Source organism: Polypterus senegalus, chromosome 3 (genome assembly GCF_016835505.1).
Source record: "Polypterus senegalus isolate Bchr_013 chromosome 3, ASM1683550v1, whole genome shotgun sequence".
Taxonomy (NCBI): Eukaryota; Metazoa; Chordata; class Cladistia; order Polypteriformes; family Polypteridae; genus Polypterus; species Polypterus senegalus.
Window position 1 is genome coordinate 43,812,325 of NC_053156.1, and position 12,256 is coordinate 43,824,580.

At 39.3% G+C, this 12,256-nt stretch overlaps 1 long non-coding RNA gene across 1 annotated transcript in view; it reads left to right on the plus strand.

The window, feature by feature from the left end:
- The first annotated feature begins 861 nt into the window (after window positions 1-861).
- Window positions 862-12,256, plus strand: part of LOC120525085 — a 76,987-nt gene continuing 65,592 nt past the window's right edge. The window contains exon 1 of the long non-coding RNA XR_005632884.1: window positions 862-933. This is a non-coding gene — a long non-coding RNA (uncharacterized LOC120525085). The remainder of the gene's footprint in view (window positions 934-12,256) is intronic.

Below are 12,256 nucleotides of genomic sequence, written 5' to 3' on the forward strand. Positions count from 1 at the left end.
GAATGATTAAAAACAACAAGGTAAATGTCCTGTTAGAGTCCAGAGAATTAGTGGCTGGACTTGACAAAGGCTGTTCACTCACAATCCTCACGCAACCTGACTGAGAAACATGTCCAGATGTGCAAAGTTGACAGAGACCTGCATACTCAAAGCTGTTATGGCTGCCAAAGTTGCATCTGCTAAATATTAACTTTAATACTCAATTATATTTGTAATTAATTTAGGCAATTTTGCAGATATCTGTTCTGTTCTTTTTCAACAAGGAGGAGCTTTTTCTGTTAAACAATGTGAAAAAATCCTAATTAAATCCACTGCACACATTACATCCTAGCTAGAGATTGCCAGGAGACATGTATGTATAATTTGCTTTGTAAATCACTACAGATAAAGGCATCTGCTCTATAAATAAATAAATAAATACTGTACTACTACTACTACTACGACTACTACTACTACTAATAATAATAATAATCTGCTTTTACTTTGACATTAAAGAATATTATGCTGTTGTATAAAAATAAAATGTGAAAACAGAGTGAATTTTTTTTATAGAAACAGAACTTATGTTCAAAAGATAACATTACTTTCTACAGCTAAATTTGGTAAGCCACCTACAATGCCTCTGAATGTTCCAGCTCTACTTTGGAGCATACATTTCCTTTCCAATACAGTGTACTTTTAAGACGGTTACTTCTAATTTTACTGGATAGGCAGTACCTATAATTTATTAGCAGTGCCAAGTGACGCCTGTTCCATTATTCTTACAAGGCTCAGCGCAGGATTCCGCTACAGGACATCAAACTACAAACCCCATAATCCTATGCGTTTGAAAGCCTCTAATTGGTTTAGACGTGCTACAGGCTCGACCCGAGGGATTAGCGATTAGAGAGTTGATGGAAAATTAGAAGGAAGCAATGCCACTCAAAAAACAAGGTAAGTGACTGTTTCTATTTCTTTGATGTGCGAAATCAAGTTAATTAATTTTTTGAAATATCGTTTTATTTGAAATAGTAAGTAAAGTCCAAGTAGATAAACTCCCGACAGTGGGATACGAGTGATACTTGTAGAGTGGATTGCTTGTTGTCGCTTGAAGGATGGACGCTGCTGCCAGCTGGAGGATTAGTGTTGTAAAGCTGATGTAAAGGCAATGTAATTCGCCGCGGTCACACATGCACTCTCATTTTGCGATCTTTACCCTCGTGTATTTGAAACATACATTACTAGTTTGGCTCTTGGACTTCAATAGCATATTTAAAATAGCGCTCTGTGTCACATTGGCACTTTTTTAAATGTCCGAAAGACGTGTCGTTCGTTGAGGTGTTTGTTATGACAAATCTTCTTATAGAAGGTGTTAAAATGAATTTATGGCCACTGGACAGTAGATAAGGATGTCCACAAGAAAGGATGCAGACAGTGGACTCGATTGCTTTAGTAAGACTGATAAACGACAGTGCCATTGCATGTACTAATCTCTTTGATTATTTTTTGTAAAATTAAAAGATAGCATAACCGTGTACAAGAAGTGGACTGTGGTGGAAGTATTTCAAAAGTGCTACTTCAAAAATATTGTCACGTGCTTGGCCTCACCTGTATAACACCTCACTGAGCCCATGGTGGTCACACTCACTGGTTGGTTTACCGTGTGTGTCGTCAGCTTCTGCTCGAATCTCTGCATCATTTTCAAACATTTGCCTTGGGTGTATGGATTTAATTAGTCTGTTCAATATCCATATCTTATGCAGAATGAAATATATATAGCAGATGAAGGTCCAAGCACTCATTAATTTAGGGTGGAGTGTGACTTTGGTCCATAACAAAGCATCATGTGATGGTAAACTTTAAAGAAAACAGCAGAAATGGATGTTTTTAACTGAATCAAATAGCCTCAAAAATGAATTAATAAAGAATGTAGGAGAATAACAACTGCCATCAAAGTGATATCTATTTTATAGGTATGTGTTATGCTAGATATTCTCCATGTGTAATGTATAAGTCAGGAGCAATAATATGCTAAATACTGATGGCCTTGCTACTGCACTTCAGAACAGGTAATCCACGTGAAGTTAAGCATATTTGGGCCTGGTCAGTACTTGAATGGGGGAACATCTAGGAAAAAATTGGGTTGCTTCTATAACAGGTGTTGTTAAGGCCATCAGGGGGCATTTTCCCTGTGGTCAGTGTGTGGACCCCAATGCCCAGTGAAGTGACATGGACCCTGTGTTGTAAAAAATGGTGCTGTCATTCAGACAAGGCTTAAACAGAGGTATGGTCCCTGTGCTCATAAAAGATCCTTGTGCATTCTTCGAAAAGCTAAAATGCCCACCACCTATTTTTGGCCCCCTAATTATCGCCTTTCTCTAATTGGTGCTCTCTCTCACTTCTTCAACACATAGTACCTAACGCGTGATGAGTGTACTGGTACAAAAATGGCTGCCTTTGCATAATCCAGGTGGATGCTGCACATTGGTGGTGGTTGACATGGCTCTCCACTCAAAGCAATTTGAGTAGGTTAGAAAAGCGTTATATTAATTATTTATTAGTGATATTAGGGGTAGGGCGGCACGGTGGCGCAGTGGTAGCACTTCTGCCTCGCAGTTAGGAGACCAGGGTTCGCTTCCCAGATCCTCCCTGCATGGGTTTCCTCCGGGCGCTCCGGTTTCCTCCCACAGTCCAAAGACATGCAGGTTAGGTGGATTGGCGATTCTAAATTGTCCATGGTGTGTGCTTGGTGTGTGGGTGTGTTTGTGTGTGTCCTGCGGTGGGTTGGCACTCTGCCCACGATTGGTTCCTGCCTTGTGCCCTGTGTTGGCTGGGATTGGCTCCAGCAGACCCCCGTGACCCTGTGTTCGGATTCAGCAGGTTAGAAGATGGATGGATATTAGGGGTACCTTCAATGATGGTAAATCTGCAGGGCAGCAGAGCTGGTATTGTCTAGCAGAATGAACCACATGATATGACACAAAAGTCAAACGAAATCCTACCATTTTAAAAACAGCTAAATTTAACAGAGCATCAAGGTCCGCCAAAGCCTACCTTCCCAGTATTACTTACAAGGTGTCATAAATGGTGTTGCGTGGCTCGGTCTCTCACACACACACACATTCACATTTGCTCACATGGAGTGAAGGATGATCACAATTTATCCTAACATGTACATCTTTGGAATGCAGGAGAAAAGCTGGAATATCCAAAGAGTGTTTAAAGAAATAAATAAACATGAGTAAAATGTTCAAATCACACAAAGCAAAGACTTCGCTCTGTCCGCTGGGGGTATGGGCCAACAGTGCAAACCACTGCATCTCACCAGAATGAAATATTCACAGCTAATCCCCCAAATGCTTTTCCTACTGATACTACAGATCTATCATACATGTTAAACCATAAATCTAATTTCTCATCTTAACCTCTCGGACAATTTGCAGAGATGCTTAGACATTATGCCAACCTACTTGACCCCATTCAGCACAGAACCCTTGACCCGAAATCCTCTACACCCAAGCCTGGTAACTTTTAATAATAAGGAATAAGGGAAACTATAGAGACTATTAAATTGGAAATATGGAGGGTGTGTGGGGTTTAAAACCAACCTCTGCTTAAACCCCTAAATCACTCACTCTGCTTTAGACAGTTAATATTGATCATGGTGGAGCATCGCCTTTCATGTAATAGGGAGTGAAGGCAGGCCTTATCTACTATACAAAAATCAGCAAGGTCTGTGCGTCTAGTCCCTCAGAGCAATCTGATTGGCCAGTATGGCTTTGGTATGATTGGTCAGTTTGGCTTTGGTGGTGTGACTAAAGAGGAAGTGCGAGTCCGAGATGGACAAAGAGTAGTAAAGGCATGGGTGGTATGCTGAGAGAGGAGTCCTCAAAGATGGCAAGTATGAGACCAGACAGGAAGCAAGAAAGACGGCTCATTAATGACAGAGTCTGAGTAGCGCAGGCTTTACAGGAATGTGTGCTTGATGGTAGGAGTGCCAGTGAAGAGATGTTAGGCATACAAGGCACACTGAGAGTCGCCTTCAAAGACAGAAAGTATAAAACCAGGCAGGAGGTGAGGTATGAGAAGTCTGAGAAACATGCCTTATGGGAATGCACTTGAGTGTGGGAGCACTGGTGAAGAGATGTTTACACGCAAGCGAACACTAAAGAAAGGCAAGAGGCAGCAAATATCTTTAAATTATTTTATTACCTCTCTATGACTGGTACCGTAGCATTTTTAAAATCAAGGTGATATGTCTAATGTGACTTCGGATGTGCATTGCACAAGTTTTTATTAAATGGAAGCATAGAAACTAAAGTAAGTAATCCATTAGGCAAAGCCCATGTCATATTTGATGCTTTTTTTTATTTACCAGTTTTCAGTTCATTTTCATAATCTTATCAAGTCAGTGGCATACTCATGTGAAGGTGATCGCCTACTGACCAACAAGTCTGTGTCTGGCTGCGGTAAAATCAAAGGTTTGATTTTGTATTTAGTCGTAGGGGCAGGCTGTGAGTGCAGGAGTGCTGACAACCAGTGAATGCTCATCTAGACGTACAACGCAGAGAATGAAAAGACGAGGATAAGGAGCACAAGGCTTTTGAAGCTCACAAATAAAAGAGAAGCTTGTTTTTATGACATAACATGTTTTACATACTAAAACTGAATGAAAAAAAGAAAAAGAGCTGAGCATGCACCTTAGCTCAATGCACCTGTTAACCCTTTGTATAGCACTGTCTATACAAGAATCTAATTGCTTAAAGAATGATTTATTGATGTATATTGGAATGTTTTGAAATAAAACGTTTGTTGATAAAGAGCTTTATGTTTACTTGTGATGTTTAGCCATAGGCATTTAAACTGATCTACAATAATAAAAGGGGAGGTGTCCAATCTAATATTATATGCTTGAGAATTCACTAGAAAGAGCACACTTTTATTCAGATTAATTCTGAGACCAGAGATCTTTTGAAATTCTGTTAGTGCTGTTAGGAGTGCAGTATTTTGTGGGTCTGATATATACAATTCCATATCATCTGCATATAGAGAAATTTTCTGTTCAAGTCCTTCTCTGATAATCCCCTTTATCTAATAACCATTTTGACAGTGAACTGCCAGTGGTTCAATGGCGATTGCAAATATCAGTGGTGACAAGGGACATCCTTGTCTAGTTTAAAGTAGTCTGAACAAATGTTGTCAATACAAACTGAAGCTTCTGGAAATGGTATACAGTAGTTTGATCCATGCACAAATGTTTGGGCCAAACCCAAATTTCTCTAATGTAATGAAAAGGTAGTTCCATTCAATCATATCAAATGCTTTTTCTGCATCCAACAATAATAATATCTCTGGGGTGTTTGACTTTGCAGGTGAATATATTACATTAAACAGGCATCGGAGATTGGAAGCTAAGTGTCTGCCTTTAATAAATCCAGTTTGATCTTGTGATATTACCGAAGGCAGCACTTTCTCCATCCTTCCAGCTAGGACCTTGGAGAGTATCTTAACATCATTATTCAGAAGTGAAATTGGTCTGTATGATGCACATTGTAATAAGTCCTTATTTTGTTTAGGAAAGACGGTGATTAATGCTTGGCGAATAGTTTGAGGTAGAATTTGATTGTCTCTAGCTCCTGTAAATGTTGATAATAAGAGGGGAGCTAACTGAGTGGAGAATTTCTTATAAAATGTGACAGGGTAGCCATCAGGGCCTGCTGTTTTCCTGCTCTGAAGTGACTTTATAGAATCTAGTAATTCGGATAGGACCAGAGGTTTAACCAGTTCCTCCATAATAAAAGTATTTATTTGTGGTATCTGTAATGTATCCAGAAATGTATTAGATTGCGTGTTGTCTTCTTTGAACTCAGTAGAATATAAGGATTTATAGTAGTTTCTAAATGTGTGCATTATATTTTTATGGTCAATGATTTTATCTTCGTTCGTGTTGGTGATTGCTGGGATTGCATTGCAGGCTTCTTGCTTGTGGATTTGTTGAGGTAAGGGAAAATACGAATGTGTTTATTTTCAAATATAATCTCTTGTTTGTGTCTGAGAAGTGGCATTACATTAAGCTTAAATTGTAATCTCTCGAAGCGGACAATTACAGTGCTAGGTTTAGAGGTACAGTAATCCCTCCTCGATCACTGGGGTTGCGTTCCAGAACCCCCCGCGATAGGTGAAAATACATGAAGTAGAAACCATATGTTTGTATGGTTATTTTTATATATTTTAAGCCCTTATAAACTCTCCCACACTGTTAACATTATTAGAGCCCTCTAGACATGAAATAACACCCTTTAGTCAAAAGTTTAAACTGTGCTCCATGACAAGACAGAGATGACAGTTCTTTCTCACAATTAAAAAAATGCAAACATATCTTCCTCTTCAAAGAATGCATGTCAGGAGCAGAGAATGTCAGAGAGAGAGAGAGAGCATGACAGAAAAGCAAACAATCAAAAAATCAATATGTGCTGTTGGGCTTTTAAGTATGCGCACCGCGATAAAGCAGCCGCAACAGAAGGGAGTGATGTGAAGGTAGTCTTTTAGCATTTTTAGAGTAGTTTCCGTATCTTCTAGGCAAACAGCCTCTGTGCAAACAGCCCTTCTGCTCACACCCCCTCCGTCAGGAGCAGAGAACGTCAGAGAGAATGAGAAAAGCAAACAATCAAGCACCGCTCGGGAAGCACATCGCATATCATTGAGGAGTTTTATTTAATACGTAATACATGCTCTGATTAGGTAGCTTCTAAGCCATCCGCCAATAGCATCCCTTGTATGAAATCAACTGGGCAAACAAACTGAGGAAGCATGTACCATAAATTAAAAGACACATTGTCCCCAGAAATCCGCGAACCAGCGAAAAATCCATGATATATATTTAGATATGCTTACATTTAAAATCATTTAACATTTAAGTGAAGCCGCGAAAGTCGAAGCGCAATATAGCAAGGGATCACTGTATTTGATCCACATATGCGATAAGCTGCCGTTATCTCGGTATCTGATTTAAAGTCCTCTCCAATTATTTTTGAGAATACAGTAGTTCAGTTACGAGTTTCACTGGGTTTGGGTTTTCACAATTCTCAGGTAGACCTTCGATTCTAATATTATTCCTTCTGCATCCATTTTCCAGAGCTGCAAGTCTGTCTCCGAGTTTTTTGCATTCGGCTTTTTGCATTCAGCTGTAGCTTTTCCATCGAAAGTAGATGCCAGATGTTCCACTGTTTCAATTTGAGTCGTGAATGTCTGCTTAACGACTTCCAGCTGATCGGCACATTCTCTCAGTTTAGACGCATTTTCCTGAATGTTTTTCTCAATTTTTCCCAATATACTTTTAAAGGCTGCATCAAAACGATTATATATACGTTTTCCCACGTCTTTATATTTCTGCCGCATCTCTTGCAGCTCCAGCCGCAGCTTCTCATTTGTCTTGAGCAAGCCTTCTTCATATTTTTCTGAATGTCCTTCTTGAGCTCATTTATGGCCGTTGCAATCATTTCCTTCAGGTCGGACAAATTGTTTCGACTTTCGTTCTCCGCGGGTGAAGTGGCAACCCCCGTTACAGCCGATGCTTCCGGCTCGCGATGAGTAGATGAATGCGTGGACTGCAAGGCCATCTCTAGTTTCAAGTGATCTTCTGGAATTGGCAAGCTATCATGACCTGTATCACTTGCACCTTCGCTCCCATTTTCGCTCTCGACTGGAGATGAAGCAGTGGAGCGGGGTCCTGGGAAGTCTGTGCTTTCACCTGCCTGTTCCAGGTCAGTCTCTGAAAGGCTGTACCTTGCACTTGGGCTTGATGCCTGTCTTGATTTGGGTGTAATTTTAGGTTTCTTTTCCGTTTCTTTCTGACCCCCTTTCTTGTTACTCATGTTTATATACTGTAGTAGAAACTCCTCAGGTTGGGAAAAACAGGATACCTCGGGATAATAAGAAATAAGAGAAAAAATAAAGCCACTGCTAACGGAGCTCCGCTTCAGACATCCATCTTCCATAATGGATGAGATCAACTCCAGAAGTTAATAGAAATCTATGTTTTGTTCCTAATAGTTGTATGCAAAATTTGGTTGACCTAACTGAAAGTGTACTCACATTATCATGTTTACAGACACACACCAATGCAGACACACACAGACATAATTCCAAAAATTGTATGTTCGGAGTCAGGGAGGTCTAAAACGTTGAGATTCATCAAAATCTTGAAATTGAATTTTTGGACAATTCCAATACTTTCCCTATACTTTGTGTATTTTCAGACTCAGGGTGGCCTAAGGGCTGGTTTATACTTCATGCAGCTCACACATCATGGCTGCCACGCGTCCCCAGCGTTCATTTGATGCGTCTTCTAAGCAGGCCCTCAGAAATTAATGTGACACGTGTGCAAGTTGCAGTCCCAGCAAAAGGTCACGGGGTGCTGTGTGAAAAAAGTTGGAATGTGACGTCAGAGTCTCTGTTTACTATCTACATGTGACAGAAAGCCACTATGCGGATCCTCCAGGATCAATGTGCGCACTTCGATGTTTGATGAATGGTTCGATGTGGTGAAGCAAAATGCCAACATACAAATGCATTCGAGGCGCTTTCATGTTCAAGCATTGCATATTCTCCATCGTAATGACATGATGCATTTTAAAAACTCACACACCATCTTCTATGCTGTCTTTTTTTTTTTGCACCTTCACAACAGCATCAGAATGTTTGGCAGCGTATTTGAGCCACAGAGAAAAAACCTAAGGACATGGGTTAAAGGTGTATTTTGTGATTAAAGTTGATATTTTGGCTTTAATCTCGAAATGCCCACTTTAACCTTGTAGTTTACTTTATTATTAAAGTAGACCGTCGTAAATGTCATCTTAAAACTAACCCAGTTGTTAATCACTACGTGCTTCTGGGGCTTCCTCCTGACCTGGTAGCAGCAATCGCCACACACAGAACACATTACATTTATGATATTCCATCTCTCTGCACATTTAGAGTCCTTAGATTTATACTTGATATCACTTTCACGATGAAATGCATTAAAGTATGTATATTACATTTTACAAATAAGTCATTAACTTAATTTAATAAATGAATACTGATAATAATTACACATGTTGTGGCAGCATGGTCTGCCTCTCAGGGAGTCACGTCCCTTGTTTCCCTGCCTGGAGTTTGCATGTTTTCCTGGAGGGTTTTCACAGTGTGCTCCCGTTTCCTTCCAAAGACATGAAGGTTTGGGGATTTGATGACGCTAAAATGCCTTATTATTATTATTATAAAATGGCGCTAGTGTACGTCAGTGCTTGTGTTCACCTTGCAATGAGCTGATGCTCCATCCAGGGATTGTTTCTGTCTCGAGTGTGATGCTTGCTGGAATGGGTGCATCCCTGGACTGATGGATTTCATCATTAAACATCCTTTTCAGATATATTGTGGCAAGGTGTCCTCAGAATTTAATGGATGTTTCAGGCAATTCACAACACAGCAAAGCCGAACCTTTTCTCACCGTGATGATATCTCACACTGCCACCTGGTGGAATCTTCCAGATTTACGTAAAGTACGCATGCAAGTATGAACAGTACATTGCTTGTGTAGCAGTAGCTTCCGCTGTTGAACATGTTGTGTTGCGTGAAGTATAAACCTTGCCTAAAACGTCAAGATTCATTAAAATCTCGAAATCTAATTTTTGGACGATTCCAGTACTTTCACTATACTTTATACATGAGAAAGTAAAAAAGAAGTGAGATGCTCCCATCTCAGCTAGTAAAGTAGAAGACATGCTCCTGCATCTTGAATCATCTGTGTCAGTATTCCAGATGTGAGAGGACCAGAGAGGTTGTGCTGCATACTTCATCAGATAAAGTCTAATTTTGTGGATGTTATACAAAGTGGATCTACGCAAACAAGAGACAGTTGCAATGTGGTCAGTGAAGTTTACCTGGACATCGATCACCACAACAAGGTTGCACACCGACTTGGAAGATGTTAGTAATAATGAGTCAGGTTTTACAGAAAGAGGATACTGAATAGACAGACTGGCTGGGATGACAAGTAGTACGGCTGTCTTTGCCACGCTGAACTGGAGATGGCGTTCCTCCATCCAGATTGAGATAAATGTGAGACCTGCTTGGATCCTAGCTGAGGCAGTTTGGTCTTCTGTAAAAACAGAGACAACAATCTACTAAGGGCATTAAATAGACCTGAAACTGGAGTTCTTTCAGAAGAGGAATGAAGAAAACTACAAGCTAGCATGCATGACCTCTCACAAAGAAAAAAAAATCTATAATACCAAAATCTCCCCTGGGCAAAGAGAATATAAAAGTCTAAATAATCAAACAAAGAATTACACTTAGCTTGTTTTTTTATGTTGATCACTTACATTCTCATGCAGTAACAGTCAAAAAACAAAACCCATTGGAAACAGATGCTGATAAGTCTTTGTTTTCTTGAGTTGATTTTATTGAGGGTTAGTTGTAAACCGTAAAATGTGAGAAGTGCAAACAAGGTGAAACAAGACAGATGAGGTATTATTTTCCACTTCTTTCAAATCTTTAGTATTTCATCCGCCAGCTTTATACTCCTTACAGTTATTTACCTCAAAATCAGCCAATTAGTAGTTAAATGTGTTAAAGAAAAGGTGAACCTGGATTAAAATCCATACATACATTGTCTATATTAGTAAAATTATTCAGTTTCTTTATCCATGTGATTTAAAACTCCTCTTGCAGTAGTTTACAACTTTATGCTGTTTCAACATCCATCTTGGTCAGAGTCTCATTTGGGCTTGTTTAAAATATGTTGTTTACCCCTCTGTACCTTGTGAAATTGTAGCGGGGCTGAAACAGAATCAGCCTGCTGCAAAGAAGACACCGCCTTGTGGTCAAAAGCCCGATCAGTCACTTTGAGCCAATGGCTAATGGTGCATTCCATTTGAAGTGGGAAGTCAGAACTTCTGAGATCCTAGTCGGAATTTTCAACTGGAACACCTCCTTAAGATGGATTTCCAGCTTGGAAATTCAGGACTGGTCTGTCAAGTCCAAGTTTGTTTGACTTCAGATTATGACGTCAATTCAAAATGGTGATGCACAAAACAAAACTTTAGTGAGATCTGCAGTATTATACTGTATATTAACACTTCAGTCTGTTTGAGTCTCGTTAAATCATTTTAACTCACGGTACTGTCCAATTTCAATCTGTAAAACTTTTCCTTTCATTATTTTTGAAAGAATTTTCACTTTAGAAAATTTTTGGTTTGTGCCCTCCACCAGCTTTAAGCTGAAAGCTTTACATTCATCAAAAATTTTGATCGCCGGTTTTCAACAGATCTTAGTGTTTTAGGGTCCCCGATACTAAAGACAGTGATATCTCGATGATGGATGTGTGTCTGTATGTGTGTCACAGTTTATTGAGGACAGTCAAGAGCTAAAACGGCTTGACGAAAAAATGCCAAACTCGAACCTTAAGCCTGTTATAAGATGAGAATCTGCTGATTAGTTTTTGAGCCAAATCCTTTAAGAGAAAGAGGCCCTCTAGAGGAACGCTGAAATGAATTTTTGATAATATCTCAAGAATTATGGCAAATATCGTAATTCTGCAGTTAATTATGAATTATTCTCATCAATTGCTATCGTACTGACCTATTTTATGGTCAAAAGAGATCAGCATCAGAGTGGTAAATAATTACTGAAACATTATAGAATATTTTGGTACAAAGCCTACTGACACTTACTTGTGAATTTTTGACATGTACCTAAGACTTTTGCACAGTTTTTGGTTGGTTGGGAGCATATACTGACAGTGTATTTATATTTTATTCAGTTAAAAATGTGAAGTTTCTATATTACTTTGTGTAATATTAAAGAATAATACTTCATGATATCAGCAGGGGAAACATTCTGAACTATACTAAAACAAAGAAACATGGGGAGAATGTGCAGAAGGTCCCCGATTTAGGGTGCAATAAACCATTAAGCAAATCCATAATTGTGTCATCTAACATTTCTTGATTGTGCAAATTGTACGACCCTGACTAGTTTAGAAAACTTTACAAGCACATTGACTTTTTTTTATACATTTCTAAATGGTGTTTACATCACACATGTTTAAGATCATCCCAACATGGTTTGGACTGGGCTCTGCTCATGGCAGCTCCTTCCTTGTACTTTTTTTGCTTTTCTCGTCACTGTTAGGCTTTGCCCATTATGTTAATTGTAGCTTTAGGCTCTTTGAGTTTATGTCTTGGAGTTTTTCCTTTGTTCTTTTTCCAGGCGGATTTAATTGGCATTAATTATT